Source organism: Lithobates pipiens, unplaced genomic scaffold (assembly GCF_037356315.1).
Source record: "Lithobates pipiens isolate NorthernLeopardFrog02 unplaced genomic scaffold, aLitPip1_a1.2 Scaffold_13, whole genome shotgun sequence".
NCBI classification, from domain to species: Eukaryota; Metazoa; Chordata; class Amphibia; order Anura; family Ranidae; genus Lithobates; species Lithobates pipiens.
Window position 1 is genome coordinate 130,279,450 of NW_027507718.1, and position 27,567 is coordinate 130,307,016.

The 27,567-nt window shown below is 43.3% G+C and overlaps 1 protein-coding gene across 3 annotated transcripts in view; it reads left to right on the forward strand.

The window, feature by feature from the left end:
• Nucleotides 1–27,567, forward strand: part of LOC143974320 (acetylgalactosaminyl-O-glycosyl-glycoprotein beta-1,3-N-acetylglucosaminyltransferase-like) — a 311,622-nt gene that overhangs the window by 244,647 nt on the left and 39,408 nt on the right. Inside the window, exon 1 of one of the 3 annotated variants that reach the window (XM_077475569.1) lies at nucleotides 4,044–4,164. The exons of the other annotated variants lie outside the window; for them this stretch is intronic. The gene's annotated coding sequence lies outside the window, so the exon portion shown is untranslated. Of the gene's footprint in view, nucleotides 1–4,043; nucleotides 4,165–27,567 lie in introns of those variants that run through there. 3 annotated transcript variants of the gene reach the window in all.

The following is a 27,567-nucleotide window of genomic DNA, read 5'->3' on the forward strand; positions in this document are numbered from 1 at the left end:
CCGCAGGAAAAGAGGGGGGGACAAGAGAGCGGCCCCCCTCCCTCCTGAACCGTACCAGGCCACATGCCCTCAACATTGGGAGGATGCTTTGGGGGTCTGTCACCCCTCAAAGCACCTTGTCCCCATGTTGATGAGGACAAGGGCCTCATCCTCACAACCCTGGCCGGTGGTTGTGAGGGTCTGCGGGCGGGGGACTTATCAGAATCTGGAAGCCCCCTTTAACAAGGGGACCCCCAGATCCCGGCCCCCCCCATTTGAAATGGTAAGGGGGTACAAAAGTACCCCTACCATTTCACAAAGAAAGTGTAAAAATGGTTAAATAAGACAAACACACTTTTGAAAAATTCCTTTATTAAATATAAACAAAATAAAAAAAAGATTCCAGTGGTGCTAATCCACTCTTGCTATCCAGCGATGGATGATCATATCCAGTGACGGGGGATCTCTTAGTCCAGCGCTGTCCATAGATCCGTCTTCTGTCTCCACTCCGGAGACACTGCGGGGATCCCAGCGCTGGCGTTTCTTATATTAGGAGGGCGGGGCCACCCGTCACCTGACCCCGCCCCTCTGACGCTGGTGAGGGAAGCCAGGGGTTCCCTAATGACGTATGGGTGACCCCGCCCCCTCTGATGTAACGGAAACCACCCATACGTCACTGGGGAACCCCTGGCTTCCCTCACCAGCGTCAGAGGGGCGGGGTCAGGTGACGGGTGGCCCCGCCCTCCTAATATAAGAAATGTCAGCGCTGGGATCCCCGCAGTGTCTCCGGAGTGGAGACAGAAGACGGATGTATGGACAGCGCTGGACTGAGAGATCCCCCGTCGCTGGATATGATCACCCATCCCTGGATAGCAAGAGTGGATTAGCACCGCTGGAATCTTTTTTTTATTTTTTTTATTTTTAATAAAGGAATTTTTCAAAAGTGTTTTTGTCTTATTTAACCATTTTTACACTTTCTTTGTGAAATGGTAGGGGTACTTTTGTACCCCCTTACCATTTCAAACAGGGGGGGTGGGATCTGGGGGTCCCCTTGTTAAAGGGGGCTTCCAGATTCTGATAAGCCCCCCACCCGCAGACCCTCACAACCACCGGCCAGGGTTGTGAGGATGAGGCCCTTGTCCTCATCAACATGGGGACATGGTGCTTTGAGGGGTCACAGACCCCCAAAGCATCCTCACAATGTTGAGGGCATGTGGCCTGGTACGGTTAAGGAGGGAGGGGGGGCCGCTCTCTCGTCCCCCCCTCTTTTTCTGCGGCCTGCCAGGTTGCGTGCTCGAATAAAGGGTCTGGTATGGATTTTCAGGGGGACCCCCACGTCAATTTTTTTAAAAATTTGATACGGGGTTCTCCTTAATATCCATACCAGACCTGAAGGGTGTTTAGGGGGACCCCCACGTCAATTTTTTTTTATCAATGAATGAATGAATTGACGGCTAATACAGAGAACACTCATTGAATGTTCTCTGTATTACGGGGAGCCAACAATATAGCCACAAGTGATTTTAAAAGACTTTTTTTCCTGCACAAATTACACTTTGTGCAGGGACAGTTCTAAGCACGGGAAACATGCGCCCCTTCACAGGCATACTATAGATACCCCCCAGGTACCACATTTAAAGGAATATTACACTTTTATTGTTTCACTTTAATCATTATTAAAATCACTGCTCCTGAAAAAACTGCAGTTTTTAAAACTTTTTTTTGCATTGATCCATGTCCCCTGGGGCAGGACCCAGGTCCCCAAATACTTTTTAGGACAGTAACTTGCATATTACCCTTTAAAATGAGCACTTTAGATTGTGAATGTTCGAGTCCCATAGACTTTAATAGGGTTCTAAAGTTCACACGAAGTTTAGGTCTGTTCGCAGGTTCTGGTGCGAACCAAACAGGGGGGTGTTCGGCTCATCCCTATTCACCACTGTTAACCTTTAAAATCTATATTTCTGATTTATTAATCACAAGATATGATATGGGTTAAATGAGAATTCTATGGACCAGGAGGAAAAGTTTTAACATAATAGCATTAGTACGTTACAGGTCTATCTAATACACAGAAAATATCTATCTATAGTCTTAAGCAAGGGAGTACAATATTAGGTTAAAATACAAGAATACAGATTATATTCATCACAATACAAAACAAGACATATGACGAGCAGGTATACCTTTAAGTGCTAGGAGATGATCTGATAATTACCTATCTTAATGGTCCGGGCCCTGGTCAATTTTCATCTACCATCTACCTTTTTGTGAGTCCCACTAATAACGGGCCATCTCTCATTGACTTGCACAGTACCACCCTGATTGGTTAGCCCTCTCCTCCCCCGGGTGTATTTCTTCCAAGATTGGTCAATTTCCTTATAACTTAATTTCCCCTCAATAGCACCTCCTCTTTTGGGTTAATGTGTTAGTGATAATTAGTCTGAAGCCAACTTAATTAAAGAGGAAGTCTCCTCTTGAATGGGGCACTTAACTATGAACAGTCATAGCCGGGGTAAATTGTCCATTCCTGAACAGATCAAATAAATATTTTTAGCATATCAAACACCCATTGAAATGGATAAATGGTTGATTAGCACGGAAGAATACACAAGCCTTTATCTAGCAAATTAATTCGACCCTGTACCGACTATACACTCAAATGGTATCTTTTCCTGGGCCTTTGAATACCAAGTTAGGTAAACAACAGGGCATCTCCCTAACACACACTTAGCATACATTTAAGCCAAAAGGAACTGTTAATTGAATTACATACTCAAGCGAAAAGTCTGTTCATGTGTTTGCTCACATCCAGCCAAGTTAACCTAACATTTACTATAAACATTCTTTATTTCTTATCCTAAACTTATATATACACATCTAGAATGCAAATATTCCCAGTTGCTAATGGAGATTACTCATAAACTCCTCATAAGGCAACAATGTCTAAAGTGTTATCACATTTACTTAAAAAAATGCATCTGTGTTTCTCCACAATGTACTTGGCATCTGCTTCTTCATTGTGGCATAATGGTGACTCAAAAATTCTACTGGCATAAGACAGTAAGATTAGCAGCATTACTAATAACATGGTGTTTGTGTTTTTTTTCTCATTTTAAGAGCCTCTAGCTTAATTATTTCTAAATAAAAGATCCAATGCTTATATACAACAATGTATAAAGGCAAGTCTCCAGAATGAGTGATCAGATAAATGGTGCCATCTTAAAGAGATCCTGTCCATACCATTTTATAGCAACAAAAAATTTCCCATAGGATTATGAATGGATTTAACTTATTTTAAGCATGATATTTACCTGTAAAAAGCTTTGTTGTGTAGATATCCCAAAGCTTTGGGGTTGCTACTTTGTACAGACATTTTGGATGTGAGGTCAGTAGCCCCATCAGACTCAGAGTTATCACTCAATTGGCTCTGTCTTATTTCCCTTCACTCCTTCCCAAGTAGTTACATAAAAGGTTGTGTAGAGCAGATAGGCAAGGAATAGAGGAGCTTGGCCAGCATAGGGAGTATTTAGACATTCCTGGAAGAGAGGGTTTTGCAGGAAGAGGTTGTAGAGGTCCTAAGATCCCTAATGATGGGCTAAGGTTAGTTGCTCCACTGCCAGTGTCCACAGATTTTTAGACATGCACTACAGTTTTAAATGCCCTTTTAGCTGCAATGATGTAAAAATGATCTCTTATTCACAGATGTGGAAAGATGTAATAGTTAATGTTAAGCAAATAAATCTTTATTTACCATCTTCATTTTTCAATCATCACTAGTTTCTGTATGATCAGCAACAATAGACGTCTTTTATTTTCACTGTCTGTAACTATTGCACCATCTCCTTACTGAACACGTCAGTGACACTAGAGTCACCACTCTATCTAAATAATATTCCAATGGAATATGTCGGTCTCTTTTAAAGCACTGTACATTGAAAGTTGCTATTCCATTTACCTTATACAATCAAGGATATCCGTGACATTTCCCATGACAGAACTCTTGTATTTTAAAGAGTAGTTTCTTTTACTCAGGTGAGCATTGTTCACATTTGCATATGAAGGTTGGCTATAAATATGGGTTGGCAGACCTATGTTTGTGTCACCTTATACATTCTCTAGAGCATTCAGGATATTTAAAGGCACCCTACCAGGACAACTGGCCACAAGTGTGACAGCACTTCTGTAAGTTATCGGTTATATTATGTCATGGAGAAAAGGGATTCTTTATTAGTTATCCTAGTTTAGTTCTGGAAACAGAGACTAAGGGGAAACAGGGCTGTTGTCAGAAACAATCTAATGGGTTTCATCCTAAATTACCATCGTTGCACAGGGGAAATGTAATAAGATGCTGAGGGGTAGCTAAGTACAACTGCTTTTCTTTTTATAATTGAGACCTTTATCAGATGAGGGCTATTACATCTGATTGGCAGTATTATATTGAGAAAAAACTTAACAAAGCTTCACCAATTAATTATACATATTTTCAGATCTATTTTGTAATTATCTTCTTATAATGGCATACCACTGTTTTTTATTTTATACTGTTCCCTACCAGGAATGAAGTCCTCGCACCAGTAGTCACACTCAGACACTCACTGGACACATTCATATATAAAAGCCTAAATATTGTGAATAGCAGAGGGCAAGACATCCTGTATACGTATAATACAGTATATAGAATAATACATCCCATAAAAATTCACTTGGAATTACATATATGTGAACTGTTTCACCATGCCAAAGGGTTCACAATTGTTTTCAGCTAATCTTGTAATAGACATCACTGAAGTTAAAGGAAACAAAGAGGCTGCAGTTGCTGAGCTTAAATTTTAAAATTGCTAGTTGCCTGGTTGCCATCAGTGGCGTCGCTAGGGGGTGGCTTTTGGGGCTATAGCCCCGAATCTGGGGCCCATAGCCCCTAGTCTCTGCAGGGGTCCCCAAGGGGAGGAGAGGCTCTCTGGGAATCTTGAAGTAAGTAGGGGGCTCTCTGGGAACCCTGATGCAAGGGGGGGGCTTTATGGGAACCCCGATGCAAGGGGGAGGCTCTCTGGGGATCCTAATGTAAGGGGGGGCTCTCTGGGGATATATACACACACACACGCATATTATATACATGTGTATGCCTGCCCAAGCGTATGACTTTCTTTACTACATTGCTATGGGCTCTAGCATCAGATCTTTTGTAGACATAGCAATGCTCCTGGTTGCCATTATGATTCACTGGCTTCAGTACTTTTGGTCACTGACCTACAGAAAGTGTCCCTCTGGCTTCACATGCACATACTTGTTCCAGGTCAGGGACTCAGAAAGTACTGAGATAGGCAACTAACATTTTCAGAACCAAGTCTTCAAATGACAGCCAATATGTTTCCTTACGAATAAATCTGGATCTAGACTATGTACAATGAAGTTCAGGCAGTCCCCTGGTTACAAACAAGATAGGGTCTGCAGGTTTGTTCTTAAGCTGAAACTATTTGTATATTTCTATATTCAGAACAAGCAGTAAAAGCATTTAAAAACAAGCCCTTCATTTGCTTCATTTCAAAACAGAAGCACTGAAATCTTAGCTCTTTTTTTTACAAACAATTTCTATTGTATCATAATCTTGGCAGGCTGTCATTGATCTATTGTAAACTAAGGCCAGCCATACATTATACAATTTACTTTTACAACATTCCTTTAGGATTTACCAACACCATGGGGGTTATTTACTAAAGGAAAATCCAGTTTGCGCTGCAAGTGCACTTGGAAGTAAAGTTGCTCTAGATCTGAGAGGGACATGCAAGGAAAATAAAAAAACAACATTTTAGCTTGCACATGATCAAAAAAAAAAAAATCAGCAGAGCTTCCACTCATTTCAGATCTACCCCTAAGATTTAGAGTGACTGCACTTCCAAGTGCACATGCAGTGCAAAATGGATTTGCCTATGGGATTTGCCTTTCGTAAATAACCCCCAATACACATTTGGAGGTCAAACCTAAACATTTTCAATTTGTAAGCAATCAGGCAGGCCCTTGCACTATATAGTTGAAGGTAAATCTAAAGAAAATTGAATAAGAAAATTGTATAGTCAGCCTAACAGCAGCTGTTAGAAAACCACTTTAGATTCCTTGTTGTACTCTTTGAATATCTTTGAGAATGAATTGCTTCACAATATAAGCAGCTAGAGGGGTCAGCATGGATTGTTATCAAACTCTTTTTCTGCTTGTCAAGAATATGTAAACGCTTTAATTTCCATAGTCTGAGTACATGAGCACTTTAGGTAATAATCATTTTTGATCAAATTAAATAGACAAATCATTGGCTGATGTTGAAAATGCCTTGCTGTAGCTCATCAAAATTGTAATGTTTGTGGCATGCTGTACAATCAGTGTTTAAGTGGTTGTAAACCCACATGGAAAAAAAAAAGACCTGCAAGACAAAGGCATAATTAGCTAGTATGCTATGCATACTAGCTCATAATGTAATAATCACCTGAGATCGAAGCCCCCGATGCGGTGCCCGTACACAGCACTGGTTGGCGACATTTCTCCCTGGAGTTACTGCCGGGTATCACGGCTCCGGTGCTGTGATTGGCCGGAGCTGCGATGATGTCCCTCCTGCGCATGCACGCGGGAGCCGCAGGTAACAGCACACTTACTGAAGCAAGCGGCACTTATGTGCCGTTTGCTTCAGTGCGCATGTGTCGATGATGTCGGCACATGCAGATACAGGGGATATCTCCTAAACCGTGCGGGTTTAGGAGATATTCGGGGTAGCTACAGGTAAGCCTTATTGTAGGCTTGCCTGTAGCAGAAAGTGGATTGTAAGGGTTTACAACCACTTTAAGTGGTGATTGTATTGTATACACTTGGAATCATTCTTTATTTAGAGTGAATGTGTGTTGTATAGTTTTTCCTTTAATGTATGTTGGTTAACTAAACCTTTTTTTTTTTTTTAAACTGCATTTAAATAAAAATGTGCATGCATGACAATATGGCAGAGAACAAACCGTCATAGCATCTACACTCATGTTATGATGGGAGAATTTATAATTGTCCTGTAGGTGCAGTTTTGTCAACTCCAGACAGTTCTATTAAATGTACAGTGTGCCAATTACATTCAGCGCAGATATTTTCCTGCTCAGAGACAACAATTTAACCACTTCAGTACCGGTGTATAGTCAAATGATATCCACAGGAGGGCTCTCCCATCCTGGACGGGCGTAATATGACATCTCTGGTTCTCGACGGTACTGCGGGTCCCCCACATGACCGCATGACCAGCTGTGTCCAACCACAACCGGTCACAAATTTAAACACAGCGCTGGTTACTGGGTTCTCCGGTGGAGATCATGGTTAACAGCGAGTTACACATTACTGTGAATATACTGTGCCCAGATTTCCCCCCTGAATGAAGAGGACCTGTCATCATTCCATCCTAGTACCTGTCATCCATCCATCTCATCTGAGTACCTGACATCCATCCCACCTGTGTACCTGTCATCCATCCATCTCATCTGAGTACCTGACATCCATCCCACCTGTGTACCTGTCATCCATCCATCCCATCAGAGTACCCATCATCCCGTCAGATAATTGAAAAAGTAGACTACTAATGCGCTATCTACAAAGTGTTTGACAATAAATTAAAGCTATATAAGAAATGTGAAAACATTGTGGAAAATAGTACTCTCATATAAAGTGCTTGTTATAAAGTGGAAAGCAGCTAAACTTCTATAATGTTACCGGCACCAATAGATCTGCGTATAAATAGTAGCACTAACAACTCAGGAAAAAAATAAAATAAAATAAAAACATTTTTGCAAATGTGCTTTAAAATATACTGATTCCTCCTGAAATTTTGTATTGGCACAAAACAGTTATTCACAAACAATTAAAGTTATAAATAAAACATTCAAAATGTGAATAAATCTGATCCAGTGAATAAAGTGCAATAAAGTCCAGTGTATAAAGTGCATCACATCTTCTTATTGTTATTCAATTATTAAAAACAACCATATTCCAATATTTAAAGTGCATCAATAATCAGTCTAAAAAAGTTCCCATCAAAAAATGCATCCAAAAAGTTTGGTGATTCAAGGAAATGTTCAGTCTCTTAATTTCTATGTAAGCAAGCAGAGATGAGGGGGACAGGGACAGATAAGGGAGTCCAATCTAAAGTACTACTATGAATATATTTAGAATCCTCCCCCAGTTGTACCAGCCTCTCACCTTCACGGAAGACCCCCACGGCTCAGATGATGCATCAGTGGACAACCGTGCAGTCACTTTCTCCTCCTTAGTGGCTCCAGGGCAAAGGATCACTCCAATTTTCCTTTAATCTCTGTGACCTTTTTGTCCTGTAAAAGAAGGTCTCCATGTCCAGAGGATCAGGAACAGAAAAGGAGATTCTCCATGGTGTATTATCGTTTAAAAATCCAGTATGTATTTATCAAAAAATACAGCAATAAAAACGGTCCCCGTCGGATAGTGTCCGCTGTGTACTGCGCATGTGCAGTACACAGGACAACCACATTCCGAAAATAGCCAAAGATGAGCGGCGCCTGCGCCGTGAGTCCATGTTTTAGCCCCACCATCTAAGTAGACATAGAGTTAGAATAAAAATAGCCGAGCGCAGCGGACACTTTTCGATGGCCGGACTCTATATGTCAGAACACTAGTCGCAGCCGTGAACGGAAGTGACGTCAATAAGCTCCTCCCCCTACACATTGCGTCACTACACACGTGACTTAATCATGGTTATTGGAGCTGAATAACAAACAATTGCTTAAATAGTACTAGTAACCATGGTAACATCCTTCTATTCAATAATGAGCTGGATATATGTAAATGAGGGTGAAAGCAGAGGTATCTGGGAATGGCTAAACCAGAAGAAACAAGCTCTCACTAATCTGTATCATCAGTAAAATTGTATAAAATTACTACTTATAATATAATCAAATATATTTATATTCATAAAATCAGACTAGAAAACCATCAATAAAATTAAGTGAGAGAAGAAAAAAAAAAGAAAATTCAGATTTAAAACTCTCTCGTGTTCAGAAGAAGTAGCTCAATAGTTGGAAATAAAGCAGTTCAAATCAAAGTCAATATTCAAACCTAAGGGAATAAATTCCTAGCTCAAGCTATGCCCGCCCTTTTGAATGGAGACCCCTAACCGTGCATAAGCTTAAATTTGTTTTAGGCCTTACACCAACATGGGGCTTACAAAAAAATTAAGTACATGCATATTGGTCTACCAACCCCATCCACCACATGTAAATTTTATGTCTGCCCAGGTCCCGCTATTACATTATAATGCGCTTCCTGCATTTCGGTGATAACTCGCAGTGCCCCCCCCCCCCCCCCCCCGAAATCATCCCAACTTTGATCAATTATATAAAATTCGGGCGAGGCAGTGGCGTAGCATGGGTTGTCAGCACCCGGGGCAAGGCAAGTAATTTGCGCCCCCTAACCTGTGGGCTCTTACCACCCAAGAATGGGGGCCCAGGTTCCTCCACTCACAGCCTGAGCCTCTGATTGAACCAATAATACAAGGCTGCAGGCGGCCAATCTGAGGTATCTCTTTGATTGCAGTAGTCAAAGAGATATCTTCTCAGTATCAACCAATAATAAAAGGCTGCGGGCAGCCAATCAGGGGTCTAGGTTGTAAATAACAAGGAGCACCTATATACAGCAGAGCAGGCAGCTAATAATAAACCAGACATAAGGGTTGTGCATATTATTTAGTGCTAGACATACTACAGGAGACACTCTAAAACTGCAGGCACACTATAAGAGATGGTCAGAGACTGCAGATGTACTACAGGAGATGGTCAGAGACTGCGGACATACTACAGGAGATGGTCAGAGACTGCAGGCGTACTACAGGAGATGGTCAGAGACTGCAGACGTACTACAGGTCATGGTCAGAGACTGCAGACGTACTACAGGTCATGGTCAGAGACTGCAGATGTACTACAGGACATGGTCAGAGACTGCGGACATAATACAGGAGATGGTCAGAGACTGCGGACATAATACAGGAGATGGTCAGAGACTGTGGTCATTCTATAGGCAGGGCATTTTTTCTCTTGAGAATAGGTGCAGGAACTTAACCACACCACTACCGCCTAAGAGTGGGAGAGTCTTAATGGAGCATTGCTAAATACTACTTATGCATTCTGCATAGAGTGCAGCGTTCAGGAGTGCAGTATGTACAGAGTTCATGAGTGTACTGCGTACAGAGTACAAAGATCAGGAGTGTGGTATATACAAAGTGCAAAGATCAAGATTATGCTAAAATCAGGAGCACCCTATATACAGAGCGTAAAGTTTAGGAGAGCGCTAGGTACAGAGTTCAGAGTGCAATTCATACAGAGTGAAGAGCTCAGGAGTGTACTGCGTACACCATGCAGAATTCAGTAGTGCGCTACGTACAGGGTGCAAAGATTTGGAGTGTGCTAAATACAAAGAGAAAAGATTAAGATTCTACTACGCACTGAGTGCAAAGATCAGGACTGTCCTATGTACTGAGTGCAGGGTTCAGGAGTACACTACATACAAAGTGAAGAGTTCAAAAGTTCAGGAGTGCGCTACGCAGAGTGAGCAGAGTTCAGAAGTGCACTGCTTAGAGAATGCACTGCAGAGTTCATGAGTGTCCTATGTACAGATTGCAGGGCTTAGGAATGCAGGTCTCACAGGACAGTTTACAACTCCCCTACCAGTAAGAGCTCTCCTCTCACCCCCAAATCCTCTCTTCCCCACCTACAAAGTATCAGAGGGAGAGGCTGCTACAGAAGTGCAGCTACAGCTTACAGCAGGAGTGCAATGTTGTTAGGTATGGAGAGGGGGCATTAGTGCAATATGGGGGTATAGGCAATGATATTGGTGCTAAGTTAATGGGGCATTGGTGCTAAATAAGGGGACAGACAATGTGCTAGTTTCTAACTTAGGGGAGAGTTGGAACATTGGTGCTAAGTGGGGGAGGGGGGCATTGGTGCTAAGTGGGGGGATGTTTGGGATATGTGGAGAGAGAGGGGTTACTTGTGATAAGTGGGGGATATTGGGGATACATGGTAGGAGAGGAGAAACATTAGGGATAAGTGGTAGGAGAGGGGGGACATTTGGGATAAGTGGTGGGACAGGAGGGACATTGGGGATAAGTGGGGGGAGAGGAGGGAAATTTCGAATAAGTGTGAGGGAAGGGGGGACATTTAGGATAAGTGGGATAATGGGGATAAGTGGGGGGGACAGGAGGAACATTGGGGGGAATGGGAGGGACATTGAGGATAAGCGGGAGGACAGAAGGGACATTGAGGATAAGTGGGAGGAGGGGAGGGACATTGAGGGAACAGGGGGGACATTGAGGGTAAAGGAGGGGCATTGAGGGGACAGGAGGGACATTGAAGATAAGTGGGGGGAGAGGAGGAATATTTGGAATAAGTGAGAGGAGAGGAGGGGCATTGGGGGTAAGTGGGGGGACAGGAGAAACAGGAGGAACATTGGGGGGGACAGGAGGGACATTGAGGATAGGTGAGAGGAGGGAGGGACATTGAGGGGACAGGAGGGACATTGAGGATAAGTGGGGGAGAGGTGGAACATTTGGAATAAGTGAGAGGAGAGGAGGGACATTGGAGAGACATTGAGGATAAGTGGGAGGAGGGGGTGACATTGGGGGAAAGGAGGGACATTTGGGGGAACAGGTGGGACTTTCGGGGGGGACGGGAGGGACATTGAGGATGAGTGGGAGGAGGACATTGAGGACATTGGAGGACAGGAGGGACATTGAGGGGACGGGAGGGACATTGAGGATAAGTGGGGGGAGAGGAGGAACATTTGGGATAAGTGAGAGGCGAGGAGGGGCATTGGGGATAAGTGGGGGACAGGAGGGACATTGGGGGACAGGAGGAACATTAGAGGGACATTGAGGATAATTGGGGGGACAGGAGGGACATTGGGCATAAGTGGGGGACAGGAGGGACATTGGGGGAGAAGAGGAACATTGAGGGGGGCGAGAGGGACATTGAGGATAAGTGGGGGACTGGAGGGACATTGGGGGGCAGGAGGGACACTGAGTATACATGAGAGGACAGGAGGGACATTGAGGGTAAGTGGGGGGACAGGAGGGAGCAGAGGAGGGACATTGGAGACAGCGGCGGTTCAAACTGCAAGGCGGAGTTGGGACTCCCAGAGCAATCCAGCCCTGCCACTGCACATGACCCCTGTTCATCCAATCACCGGGCACCCGCAGCCCATCCCTGAACTGGAACCTGGTGGCTGGAGCACAGCCACTGGGGCGAGGTACAGATTGAAGCTCACAAGCTCTGTAAAAGCTCCACCTGATATACGCATGCCTTCCACGTGTACGAAGGCAAAGACTCCCGCCCCCAAAGGCTCCAGCCCCCTGAGTGTCCACCGTACATGGGAATAAGCGGGAAAATGACCTTGAAAAAAGGTGTATCACATTTATATGTATAATTATTATACTAGTTTGCCATTTTTCCGCCACCTATACCTAAAGAATACTTTAGCATGCGGTAAAGCAAGAAAAAAACAGCAAGGGTTTCCCACAGTGTCTAGTCACCACAATGCTACAAAAGGGGGAATCTGAAAGCTTGAGAAACAAGGAAGTGTTGGCCATGCAGTGGAGGGATAGGAAAGATGTAGACATCATGTCCACCATCCATGATGACACCTCGGTGGAGATTCACAGAAGACGTGGTCCTGTTCAAAAGCCTTCCTGTATCCACGAGTACAATAAATTCATGGGGGGGTGTATTTAAACGATCAAATGTTGCAGCCGTAGAAACACAAAAGTCACTCTTCTGTTATACAAAAATGTCGCAATTTACTTTTTTCATTTGGCCATGTATAGTGCTTTCATCACCAAAAATCGACAAACATGCAACACCTTCCTAAAATTTATTGTCACTGCCCTGATCTATCAACAAGAATCCCCCCCCCCCAGAAAGCATTCGCTCCGATTGTGTCAGCAGACTGCATGAGCGCCATATTCCTGACAATCTTCCACCATCAACAACTGGAAAAAGACGCCAAAAAAGAATTCGGGTGTGCACCAAAAGAGGAGTTAGGAAAGACACCAGTTTTCATTCTCCCCCATGTCCCCCCAACCTGGCCTTTGCATCGGAGAATGCTTCAGATGCTATCACACTCTGAGACACTGCCATTTCCCCATTTTCAATTTCTGTTCCGAATATTTCCCTGGTGCCTCAACCAACCATATCATTGCCTTCCATGTGAACTGACACTGGCCTGTTTATCGACTATGCCTCTGCCTGCCGTCTGCATTGTTTATCCACCATGCTTCTGCTTTTCACGTGAACTGACCCTGGACTGCTGTCTATTTCTGCCTTTTACCGGCACTAACCTAGGCCTGTTGACCATGTTTTTGCCCCTTGTTCTGAGTGTTCTGAGTTGAGAAAAAAAGTTTTTTTGGTTTTCTCTTTGTTTTGTAATTCCCAGAACGGGGTCTGGAGTCTGGAGGCTTCAAAGTGATTTGGGTGGGAGAAGCCTCTACCCCCTGTCTCCATTCTTTCCTGAATGAGGCCCTAAGCTAGATGGTCCTGCCTGCTGCCTGGACAAATACTTTAGTTGTGCTGACAATATCTCTGCCTGCACTGACCCGGGACTTTATGGACCACGTGCTTGTTGCCTGGACCCATATACTTTGGCTGTGCTGACCATATCTCTGCCTGCTGCCTGTACCAACTATGGACAGTATTCCTGCCTGCTGCATGGAGGATGCTTTCGCTGCTGCTGACCACATCCCTGCCTGCTACCTGGACCAATGCTTTGACTGTGCTGACATCTATAGCTGTATTGACTATGGACAGCATTCCTGCCTGCTTCCTGTTTTGCTGTCGCTGTCCATGTTCCTGCCTGCTACCTGGACCGATGTTCTCCTCTGTGGACCCCTACATTACTAAAACTGCAAGTAATCTTTTCTTTACCCTTTGCTCAGCAGAATGTATTTTGGTGTATAATTGGTATGTGCAGTACATGCTACAGTATGTGTTAGAAATATGAAGGGCCTTCAACAATGTAATAGGCAGGAATTTTTGTGTGTAATTTATGCTCCTAGAATGTCCAGAGGTGCTACTTCAATGTTGGGCCTCTGTATGTGGCCAGGCTGTGTAAAAACAAGATATTTGCGGGGGGGGACCCTAAAAAAATGCATAAAGATGGTGCTGCCATAAGACCATACAACAGAACTAATTTTTTTTCAAAAAACATTATAAAAAAATATGGGGATTTGGTCACACCATAGTGCTATATGGTGTTTAAGCCCACTTAATACGACAAAGTAACCAATGATTAGTGGGTCCTACACTATCTATAGACTAGGAGATCCTGATTCTCTGAACCATGGGAGCTATCCTCCTCTATATGGGAGAACATGAGGTCTCCACCATAACACAGGTGGTCACTAATGAGAGGTACTTACTGAGGGAGTGGGGTGCTCCACCCAACAGGATTTGGTCAGAATCCATACAATAGACAAACAAGATATTTGGGGGGCACCCCCTAAAAAAAATGCATAAAGATGGTGCTGCCATAAGACCATACAACAGAACAAAAATATTACAGCGCACACATGCAAACCTAACATTTACCTCCAGCAAGGCTTTTTAAAAACACCTAGACATTTTCAGAAAACATCAAAAAATATGGGGATTTGGTCACACCATATTGCTATACGGTGCTTAAGCCCACTTACTGCGACACAGTACCCCATGATTAGTGGGTCCTACACTATCCATAGACTAGGAGATCCTGCTTCTCTAAACCATGGGAGCTATACCCCTCTATATGGGAGAACATGAGGTCTCCACCATGACACAGGTCACTAATGAGTGGTACTTACTGAGGGAGTGGGGTGCTCCACCCAACAGGATTTGGTCAGAAGGGTGGTAAATGTTAGTTTTGCATGTGTGCGCTGTAATATTTTTGTTCAGGCTGTGTAAAAGTCTTCACGTGGTATCGCCATACTTAACAGACTATATTCTGGGGTGTTTTTTTGCTATGTACATGCTATGCATACATTTCTTATAAATGTGTGCAAGAAAAATGCGTTTTCATTTTTTACACATTTTCCAAAAACTTCTAGAAAAAAAAAGAAACCGTTCAAAAGACTCATGCCTCAAAGATTATACTTTTGGGTGTCTGCTTTCCAAAATGGGGTTGTGGGCGTTTTTCATTGTCCTGGTGCTCCAGGGTCTTCAAAAATGTAATAGGTGGTTGAGAAATGAGATGTGCAATTTATGCTCCTGGAATGCCTGAAGGTGCTACTTCAGTGTTGGGCCTCTGTATGTGGCCAGGCTTTGTAAAAGTCTCACACATGTAGTATCGCCATACTCAGGAGGAGTAGCAGAATGTATTTTGGGGTGTCATTTTTGTACATGCTATGTGTTGTGTCTTGAAATGGACAACTTTGTGTAATAAAAAAACAAACAAACAAATGCGGTTTCATTTTTTTTTCTAAAACTTCTGGAAAAAAATTAAACATTCAAAAGTCTCACGAATGTTACATAGTTACATAGTAGGTGAGGTTGAAAAAGACACAAGTCCAAGTCCAACCTATCTGTGTGATCACATATCCCTGTATGTTGTGGTCATTCAGGTGCTTATCTAATTACGCAGTTTAAGGTTAAACTTAATTTCTTCTCATTTTAATGAGTGGCCCCGTCTTATTAAACTCCCTTCCGTGGAACAGTTTTATTCCTATTGTGGGGTCACCAGTGTGGTATTTGTAAATTGAAATCATATCCCCTCTCAAGCGTCTCTTCTCCAGAGACAATAAGTTCAGTTACATAGTTACATAGTAGGTGAAGTTGAAAAAAGACACAAGTCCATCAAGTCGAATCTATGTGTGTGATTATATGTCCGTATTATATTGTATATCCCTGTATGTTGCGGTCGTTCAGGTGCTTATCTAATAGTTTCTTGAAACTATTGATGCCCCCCACTGTGACCACTGCCTGTGGAAGGGAATTTCACATCCTTGCCGCTCTTACAGTAAAGAAGACTCTACGTAGTTTAAGGTTAAACCTATTTTCTTCTCATTTTAATTAGTGGCCACAATTCTTGTTAAACTCCCTTCTGCAAAAAAGTTTTATCCCTATTGTGGGGTCACCAGTATGGTATTTGTATAATGAAAACTTATCCCCTCTCAAGCGTCTTTTCTCCAGAGAGAATACGTTCAGTGCTCACAATCTTTCCTCATAACTAATATCCTCCAGACCCTTTATTAGTTTTGTTGCCCTTCTGTGTACTCGCTCCATTTCCAGTACATCTTTCCTGAGGACTGGTGCCCAGAACTGGACAGCTTACTCTAGGTGCAGCCGGACCAGAGTGTTGTAGAGTGGGAGAATTATCGTTTTATCTCTGGAATGAATCCCCTTTTTAATGCATACCAATATTCTGTTTGCTTTGCATGCCATTGCTGAACCTATCATCTACTAGGACCCCCAGGTGCTTTCCATCCAAGATTCCCCCAGAGGTTCTTCCCCTAGTGTATAGATTGCATTAATATTTTTGCCACCCAAATGCATTATTTAACATTTTTCTACATTGAACCTCATTTGCCATGTATTTGCCCACTCCATTAATTTGATTAGACCTTTTGTTATAAATTTGCTTTAGCAAAATTGAGATACACCACGTCTATGGGCCTTCTTTTATCTAGATGGCAACTCACCGCCTCATAGAAGGTTAATAGATTGATTTGGCAAGAACGATTCTTCATGAATCCATGCTGATTACTGCTAATGATACCGTTCTCATTTCTAAAATCTTGCATATAGACCCTTATCACCCCCCCCCCCCCCCAAGAGTTTACATACTATTGATGTTAGGCTAACTGGTCTGTAATTCCCAGGGATGTATTTTGGGCCCTTTTTAAATATTGATGCTACATTGGCTTTTCTCCAATCAGCTGGTACCATTCCAGTCAGTAGACTGTCAGTAAAAATTAGGCAAATGGTCTGGCAATTACTTGACTGAGTTCCCTAAGTACCCTCGGGTGCAAGCCATCTGGTCCCGGTGATTTATTAATGTTAAGTTTCCCAAGTCTAATTTTAATTCTGCCCTCTGTTAACCATGGAGGTGCTTCCTGTGCTGTATCATGAGGATAGACACTGCAGTTTGGGTTACTGAAGCCCCAAATTCCCTTGTGAAGACTGAGGAGAAGAATAAATTCAATACCGTCGCCATCTCCCCATCCTTTGTAACCAGATGTCCTTCCTCATTCTTTATGGGGCCAATATGGCCTGTCCTCCCTTTTTTTACTGTTTACATACAAATAATTTCTTGGGATTTTTTTGTTCTCCTCCATGTGTCTCCATGTTCTATCTTAGCCATCCTTATTGCACCCTTACATTTCTGGCCTTCTCCTTTGCTTTTATATGCATTTTTGCTTGCAACTGTTCTTCATAACTAATATCCTCCAGTCCCTTTATTAGCTTTGTTGCCCTTCTCTGTACTCGCTCCATTTACAGTACATCCTTCCTGAGAACTGGTACCCAGAACTGGACAGCATACTCCAGCTGAGGCCGGACCAGAGTCTTGTAGAGTGGCAGAATTATCGCTTTATCTCTCAAATTAGTCCATTTTCTAATGCATGCCAGTATTCTGTTTGCTTTGTTAGCAGCAGCTTGGCATTGCATTTCATTGCTGGGCCCATCATCTACTAGGACCCCCAGGTCCTTTTCCATCCTTGATTCCCCCAGGGGATCTCCCCTAGTAGATTGCCTTCATATTTTTGCCACCCAAATGCATTATTTTACATTTTTCCACATTAAACCTAATTTTCCATGTAGCTGCCCACCCCATTCATTTGTTCAGATCTTCGTGCAAGGTTTCCACATACTGCAGAGAAGTTATTGCCTTGCTTAGCTTGTATCATCTGCAAATACAGAGATTGAACTGTTTACCCCATCTTCCAGGTCATTTATGAACAAATTAAATAGGATTGGTCCCAGCACAGAACCCTGGATGACCCCACTTTCCACCTCTGACCATTCCGAGTACTCCCCATTTACACTACCCTCTGAACTTACCCTTGTAGCCAGTTTTCAATCCATGTAATCACCCTATGGTCCATGCCAAAGGACCTTACATTGTACAGTAAATGTTTATGAGGAAATGTGTCAAATGCTTTTGCAAAATCCAGATACACCACTTCTACAGGCCTTCCATTATCTAGATGGCAAATCACCTCCTCATAGAAGGGTAATAGATTGGTTTGGCAAGAATGATTTTTCATGTGGATACTCGGGAGGAGTAGCAGAATGTATTTTGGGGTGTTATTTTTGCTATGTACATGCTACGTGTTGGAAAGAGCTTATAAATAGACAACTTTGTGTAAAAAAAAATTATGCCTCATAGATTATACATTGGGGTTTTAGCTTTCCAAAATGTAGTCATTTTGTGGGCGTTTCCATTGTCCTGGTCCTCCAGGGCCTTCAAAATGTGATTGTTTTGTCAGGAAATTATATGTGTAATTTATGCTCCTAGAATGCCTGACGGTGCTACTTGGATGTTGGGCCTCTGTACGTGGCCAGGCTGTGCAAAAGTCTCACACATGTGGTATCACTATATTCAGGAGGAGAAGCAGAATGTATTTTGGGGTGTCATTGCAACTATGCATGTGCCGTGTGAGAGAAATAACGTATAACAATTTTGTGTAAAAAAAATAAACAATCAATTTCTTAATTTTCCCAAGAATTGTGGGAAAAAATTACAACTTCAAAAAACTCACCATGACTCTTACTAAATACCTTGTAATGTCTACTTTACAAAAAGGGGTAATTTGGGGGTATTTGTACTTTCCTGGCTTGTTAGGGTCTCAAGAAAAGAGATAGGCCTTCAGTACATCAGGTATGATCAATTTTTAATGATTTATTTTCACCATAGCTTGTAGACCTCTATAACTTTCACAGAGACTAAATAATATACACTAATTTAGGTTAATTCTTACTAAAGATACATAGTTATAGCAGTATAATTTTTGGTGCAAATTTATAAAGAAAAAATACTTCTTTGCAAAGTTTTTTTTTAAATTTTCGCTTTTTTTTCCGCTTATATTCCAAAAAATAAAAAAACATTAATGATTCATGATTAAATACCACCAAAAGAAACCTCTATTTGTGAGATGATGATAAAAACTTTGTCTGGGTACAGTGTAGCATAACTAAGTAATTGTCATTGAAAGTGTGAGAGTGCTCAAAGCTGGTCTGGGCAGGAAGGTGTATACATGCCCTATATTGAAGTGGTTAAAGAAGTTCTTCAGTCATCAAAAATATGAAGTCATCCGCTACAAATATTATAGCTGCTGTTTAAAAAAAAACAAAAAAAAAAAAAGAAGACACTTGCCTCTCCAGGGTTCTAGCACTGTCCTCCCCCAAGCCAGTTTTTCTCTGGTCTTCGGGTTCCCAGCACTGCCATCTTAGATGTAGCTGCAGCTTCACACTGCGCATTTTCAATTTGTGTTAAACTTTAATGGACTCACAGCCTCCTGGTACCTGTAACAGGAGGTTTCCAGGGGGGGGGGGGGTGGGAGAAGGAAGAGGAACTGGGCGATCCCAGAGAAGGTGGGAGCGGGTACCACTCCAAAAGTAACAAAAATGTTAGAAGAGGAGGGAGGATTAAATAAGCAGAACTTCACTTGTACGGTAAATTTCCCGCTGTAGGTACTAGCAGGGGGAGATTGCATATCACCAGACTGCAGAAGATTTCAGGGCATGCAACCCTCTTTATGGTCATGAAGAAGAACGGCTTGCAGAGGCCAGTTATAGACCTCACGTAGCTAAAACAATTTTCATCAGAAGGAGAAGTTTAAGATGGAGACCTTGTCCCTGATTTATAGGGGTTCCAACCAGACGACCTAAAGATGCTTACTTGTATGTGCCCATTATAGAAGTCTACCGCAAGTTCCTTTGGTTTACCGTAGGTCAAGACTATCTCCAGCTCACTTGTCTAGCATGCTGACTTTCAACATCGCCCGCCATATTTTTCAGTCTTATTGGTTGATATAGTCTTTATCAAAACAAAGGGCATATGCCTGCATCGTTACCTGAATGACCTTCTCCCATCGCAAAACATAGGGCAGCTGCTGAAGCCCAGAGCTCAGGTCTGTTCAATGCTCCTCAAATTCAGCTGGCTGCTAAATCTAGAAAAGAGCCACCTGAAGCCCATTCAGTCTTTTGTGTACCTTGGGGCTCAGTTTGATATAATCAAGAGGACTATTGCTTTGCCTCTGGATCTCGATGCTCTGAAACAGAATAAAGAAGACTATGACAGGGAAATTAACAGGTTACTGAGTGCAGAATATATTTACAAGAAGTTGGCAGTGAACCCTAGTGAGAAACTAAAAAAGGGAAGCTAAAAAAAGACTTGTATAGAAAGGTTTTAAAAAGGATATTTCTATAAAAAAATAAAAAAGAAGTATTTGATTCCGGAATCACCTAAAATATTGGTTGTCAGCTTCCTAACACACACCAATAGTGAGTAGGATTGACTTCTTATTTTGTCACTTAGGAGAATATTTAGATAAGTATCTGCAACCATTAGTAAATAAAGGGAATTTGTATTTAAAAGACAGAAAAGATCTAGCCACCATAAATGTGGAATCCCTTTACACTGACATCAATCAGAAGGATGGTATAGTGGGACTGAAATTGGCTTTATTCAACCAATGGAATCTTAAAGATGAACGAATAGATTATATTTTAAAAGCATTAGGGTTAACAATGGAAAAATTGGATTTTTGACTTACCGTAAAATCTATTTCTCTGAGTTCATTGACCGACACAGCGCTCCATTATTCAGAATGATAGAGTTATATCGCCCCCTACAGAAGTAGGACACTAGGCATAAAAAAGACTTGGCTCCACCTATGGGCAGTCCTAGGTGATATATACACCCTACACCCCCCCCCCCCCCCCGCTATAGGCCTTCAGTTTAGTTTCAGTGTCAGAAGTATCAAAATTCCCTAGAAGGGTGGGTACTGTGTCTGTTAATGAACTCAGAGAAATGGATTTTACGGTAAGTCAAAAATCCAATTTTCTCTTTCGTTCATTGACAGACACATCACTCCATTATTCAGAACCATAGGGACGTCCCAAAGTAGTGCCAAGCATGAGGCGGGACAACGAAAAATCCCAAGGCTAACACAAGGGCCAACCAGATAACAGGAGCTCAACTCGGAAACAAATTGGATTCCAAACTGAACACTACCCCTTCAAGAGGGAATAGACCCTCTAAACAGCAGCCTGCAACACCTTGCGGCCAAAAGAAGCATCCTCAGATGCCAGCACAGCCATGTTGTAGAGTTTTGTGAAAGTGTACACAGATGACCAAGTGGCTGCCTTGCAAACATGATGGAAGGCCCACAAAGCAATAAGCAGCCAAGTAGAATGTGCCGTAACAGGGAAAGGAGGAACCCAACCCAATAGAATAGAATAGAATAGACCAGAGCCATCATCTGTCTGAGCCATCTAGAAAGGTCGTAGAAGAAGCAGACAGCCCCTTTTTTGGCCCTTCCGGGCTCACAAACAGTGAGTCCAATTTTCAAAAAGGCCCTGTGACTGCCAAATACACCCGAATCGCCCTAGGGCATGTAAGGTAAATCCCTTAGGACATTTTGACCTGGGACACAGGAAAGACAATACAACGTCCTTAATCAAAAGGAATTAGAGGAGGGAACCACGTACAAGGGCGAAGAACCACTTCCTCTTTGTGGATCAACAGGTATGACATGGCAACGACTACAGTTCTGACACTCTGCGAGCAGAGGTGATAACAACCAAAAAAGCCACATTCTGGGACAGAGCAAGCAGAAGAACCTCTAGAATATTTTCAAAAGGGAGTCTCCATGGCGGTAGAAGCGACCGCACCGGTGGAAGCAGATGTCGAACCCCTTGATTAAGAGTACACACCAGGGAGTGCGAGACTAGGGGAAGCAAAAGAAAACCGCCAAGGCCGATACCTGACCCTTGATGGTATTCAAGGCTAAGTTCTGCTCAACCCCCCATGAAGGAAGGTCGAAATCCGAGCCACCAAGAAAGAACGAGGGTAAATGGCAAGCTCCTCATACCAGGATATGTATGCAATCCATGTCCTGGTGGTAAATCTTCCCAGAGAAAGGCTTCCTAGCCTTCAGCAGCATTGTAACTTCAGCACCTGGCTCATAGCAGCCAGGCCTTCAAAAACCAGTGACTGAAGCAGGATGGAAGATTGGCCCTTGGGACAGTAGAACCTCCCTGAGAGGCAGTCCCCAGGACGTCAGCGACCAAGCACACCAGGTCAGCTTACCAAGACCGACAAGACCAGCCAGGCCCACTAGAATGACTGGAATCCCTTTGGCCTCGATCCTGCACAAAAGCAATGGCAGAATCTTGAGAGCAGGAGAGGCATAGATCCGGCTATACCAGCCCCACAGGGCCACCAGAGAGCCATGATCTTGCCAGAAACCTCAGTACTGTTCTGTTAAGCCGGGTCGCCAACAGGTCTACCTCGGTAGTGCCCCTCCGGAGACATATCCGATGAAACATGTACTGATTAAGGGACCACCCTGTCAACCAACACTAGCCCACTGAGGCAACCGCCTGCCATTTTTTCAAATTTTCAACTCCTAGAATGCATACGATGGAGAGGGCCAGAACAAGGCGTTCTGCCCACCGGAGGATGCTGGCTACTGTCAGGGCTGCCAACACACTCTTCATTCTGCCCTCGTGATTGACAGACCAGCTCTGTGGCATTATCCAACTAGTCCAAAGCCTGAGCCCCCGAAGTGGACCTCCATGATCCATACATAGTCTGATCAATTGGATATCGATCGGCAGTCTGGATTCCTCCAGCGTCCAATGACCCTGAGCAGAACCCAGCCCCAGGACACCTCCCCACCCAAACAGACTGGCATTGGTGGTGACCACTGTCCAATACAAGGAGAGAAAGGATGTGCCCTGTCAAAATCCCGGAGAGCGAAGCCACCAGACCAGGGACCCCCGGTTTCTGGCTCAGCCGCATCTGACAGCCCAGAGACCTTGGGCACTTTACGCCAGGATCTCGCTTGTATGGAACTGTGCAAATGGAACCACCTCAAAGGTAGATACCATCAGGCCCAAAATCAACATACAGGACCGCAGGGAGGCCCACCTGCGAGACAATAGTAGTTGAAATGCAGCATGCAACTTCTGGAGTTTGACCAGAGGAAGAAACACTCTGGCCAGAGATGAGACCAGAGTCAGGCCCAGATAATCCAATTTTCTGGAAGGAGCTGGAGCAGACTTCAGGTAGTATAGAAGCCAACTGAAAAATTAGGTCTATATAGTGAGCTATGTTGCCCCTCAGGGTAGCCGAGGAAAAGAGCTTCAAGGCCAGAGCACTAGGTGAAGGGGCCTTGTCCGTGGGGGTCTAGGGAGCCCTGCTCTCGGCTCGCCAGACCAGGTCCATTGCATTCTGAAGAAGATCCGCATCAGCTACGAGACCCCCCCCCCATTTCAGACTGTGGAAGACTTCCCCCTCCTGTGGGACTCGTAATAATGTCACCCAGAGAGGACCCAGACAATTGCCTCGAAAAGGTAACCCAGTCAGAAATTTTTTGGAAGCCCAGTCCGCAGACCAACACTTAAAGTGGTTGTAAACCCTTACAACACACTTTGACCTACAGGTAAGCCTAGATTAAGACTTACCTGTAGGTCCAAGAAATATCTCCTAAACCTATACAGTTTAGGAGATATTTGCCCGAAGACAGGCACCACTGTCTACGGAGCATGCGCCATAGACAACGGCGCGCAGGCGCACTGAGCGCGGCATCGTCAAGGACGAAGATGCTGCACGTGTCGGCTCCCGTGCGCATGCGCAGGAGTGACGTCATCGTGGCTTCGCCGAATGACAGCGGCGAAGCTGCAAGGCCCCACCGAGAAGATGGATGCGCTGGACTACAGGGGACATCGGTGACTTCGCTGGCTCCAGTGTCAGGTAAGTGATACATTATGGACTACTATGCGATGCATAGTAGTCCATTATACTTTGCCTTTGCAGGGAATGAAAGAGGAAGTAAACCCATAAGGGTTTACTTCCTCTTTAAGCCCCAATACATGTCTAAGCACCACTGCAGAAACAGAGAGAGAGCTTAGCAACCAAGGGAACTGTGACCAAGAGGCATCGCATACAAACTGCAGCCCCCAGACCAACTGGTCCACCAACTCAGTGAAAGCAGAGGGAATCTGCTCCCCCTCCAGGTATGTCAGCCAGATCCTTAAAAGCCAGAGACTCCTCTACCAGTATGCTCCTTTAAGTGACATTGGTGAAACCAGTCAGGGACCAGCACTGCTGGAGCTGAGGGACTCTCCTAGCTGCCGGGGGAAGAACTCCTCCAGTGAAAATGGGGGGAGGGAGCAAAGGGAAAGGAAAGAGATTCTGGTGGTAGGGAACTCAATTCTTAGGACGACAGAGAGGGCAATTTAACAAAGACCTGAAGCGCCGAACTGTATGTTGTCTACCAGGCGCTTGGATTCAGCACATCACGGATCTGGTGGACAGATTACTGGGAGGGGCTGGGGAAGACCCAGCTGTCATGGTGCACGTTGGCACCAATGACAAAGTCAGAGGCAGATGGAGTGTCCTAACGAACGATTTTAGGGACTTGGAAGCTAAATTGAGGAAAAAGACCTCCAAGGTAGTATTCTCAGGAATACTACCGGTACATGGAGCCACACTAGAAAGGCAGAGGGAGGTTAGAGAAGTAAACAAGTAGCTGAAGAGCTGGTGTAGTAAGGAGGGGTTTTGGTTCTCAGTCGATAACCGGTACTATAGAATGGACAGACTGCACCTAAATGAGGAGGGTGCAGATCAGCTGGGAATAAGGTTGGCCAAAAAGTTAGAGGGTTTTTTAAACTAGGCGATGGGGGGGAGGGTCCAGAGATAGAGATAGTCAGCGTGGAACATTATCCAAAGGGTAATATTAGGCGCATTAGTGGTAGGGTAACCAAAGCACATAAACCCAAGGTAAGTATAGTAGCAAGTCCTAGTTGCAATCTTGGAACACCCAAGAGGATAGTATGCGACTGGTAAAAATATAGTAATGCATTAAAGTATTTGTTCACCAATGCCAGAAGTCTGCCAAGCAAAATAGGTGAGTTGGAAGCTCTGGTGCATCAGGAGAGCTATGATGTAATCGGTATTGCTGAAACTTGGCTTCATTCCTCAAATGACTGGGCTATTAATATTTCTGGCTATGCACTCTTTCGGAAAGAGTAAAAAGGAAAGGTGGAAGGGTCTGCATGTGAGAAGTGATCTCAAAGCGAGTGTGGAAGAGGACCTGGTGGATGGAGAGTGTGATGAGTCTGAAGCATTATGGGTGGAACTGCATACAGATGTGCCTACTTCAAAGTTAATCATTGGAGTTTGTTATAGACCACCCAATGTTAATGAGGAGGTGAAGACTCAGCTCCTTGCACAGATGGAAAGGGCTGCAAGGGCTGGGACAGTGATAATAATGGGGGATTTAAACTACTCAGAAATTGACTGGAGTAATGGCACTGCTGGGACAGTAAAAGGGCAAAAAATTATAAACCTATTACAGGACAATTTTATGGTCCAGTTTATTGAGGCCCCAACTAGGAATGATGATATGTTGGACCTGGTAATCTCAAATCATGCAGAGCATATTACTAATGTTCAGATAAAGGAACACCTGGGTAGCAGTGACCATAACATGATTTCATTTGATGTTAGCTGTAAGCAAAAATCACATACGGGAAAGATAAAAACACTTAATTTCAAGAGAGCAAATTTTCCAAGGAGAGGCCTGCTCTCCAGGACTTAGACTGGGAGAGAATATTGGCATCAATGAGCACAGAACAGAAATGGGAATTCTTCAAAAAGACTGTTTGTGAACTCACTGCAAAGTATATTCCCATGGGCAATAAGTTTAAAATGCTAAAAATAAAACCTATGTGGCTCGCGGCCAAAGTTGAAAAGCTATAAACTATAAGAAAATACTTTTTAAAAAAATATAAAAATGAAGGAACACTAGTGTTATTTAAATGTTACAAAGAATATAACAGAATATGTAAAAAGGAAATCAAGGATGCAAAAATTCAAAACTGAAGAGATTGCAAAAGATAGTAGGACAAACCCCCCAAAAATCTTCAAATATATTAATAGTAAAAAGGTCAAGTTTGAGCATGTAGGCCGTTTACAAAATAATCCAGAGTGGGTGACTGGGGACAAAGAGAAGGCTAATGTATTAAATACTTTCTTCAGCTCTGTGTATACAGAGAAGCATGGGGAAGCTCATGTCCATAATGGGGGTGATAGTGACACAGCCCCAAATCCACAATGGCTCAAAAGTGATATGGTCCAGAAATATTTGGACAGAATAAAGGTGGATAAAGCACCTGGACCTGATGGCATTTACCCACGGATCCTAAAAGAATTGAGCTCTGTAATTTCAAAGCCATTGTATCTAATTTTTAGGGACTCATTAATGACAGGAATAGTACCACTGGATTGGCTTGGGGCCAATGTGGTGCCTATATTTAAAAAGGGAACAAAGTCTTTACCAAGTAACTATAGACCTGTTAGTTTAACTTCTATAGTTGGGAAGATACTGGAGGGATTAATAAAAGACCACAGACAAGTTCTTGCAGGAAAAAAAATATTTTAAGCAACAGACAGCATGTATTCATGAAAGACAGAAGTCAGACAAACCTGATTTCTTTTTATGAGGAGGTAAGTAAAACCTTGGACAGAGGGGTGGCGGTGGACGTGGTATACTTGAATTTTGCAAAAGCGCTTGATACAGTTCCGCACACACAGCTCATGTGTAAGGTAAAGTCTACAGGTTTGGAAATATCAGTTTGTAAATGGATAGAAAACTGGCTAAAAGACAGAATTCAGAGAGTAGTGGTTAATGATTTTTACTCTGAATGGTCTAAGGTTATCAGTGGTGTAACCCAAGTTTCAGTGCTGGGACCCTTACTTTTTAATATCTTTATAAATTATCTTGGGTCTGGGATCAAAAGTAACATTTCCGTCTTTACAGATGACACCAAGCTATGCAGTGGAATAACCTCCTTACAGGATTTCTCCAATTTACAAGCCAACCTTAATGCTCTGCCTAATTGGGCGACTATGTGGCAGATGAGGTTTAATGTTGATAAATGTAAAGTTATGCACTTGGGGGCTATGAATATGCATGTATCATACATACAAGGGGGAGTACAACTGGGGGATCCATAGTAGAGAAGGATCTGGGGGTTTTGGTAGATCATAAGCTTAATAATAGCATGCAATGCCAAGCTGCAGTTTCCAAAGCAAGCAAAGTGATCTCAAAGAATTCTTGTATTAAGAGAGGTATGAACTCCAGAGAGAGAGTGAGAGAGATATCATTTTGCCCTGTTCAAATCATTAGTAAGACCTCATCTGGAATATGCAGTTCAGTTTTGGGCACCAGTTCTCAAAAAGGTTATTGAGGAACAGGAGAAAGTGCAGAGTAGGGCAACCAAACTGATAAGAGGCATGGAGGAGCTCAGCTATTTGGAAAGATTAGAGGAACTGAATTTATTCGCTCTT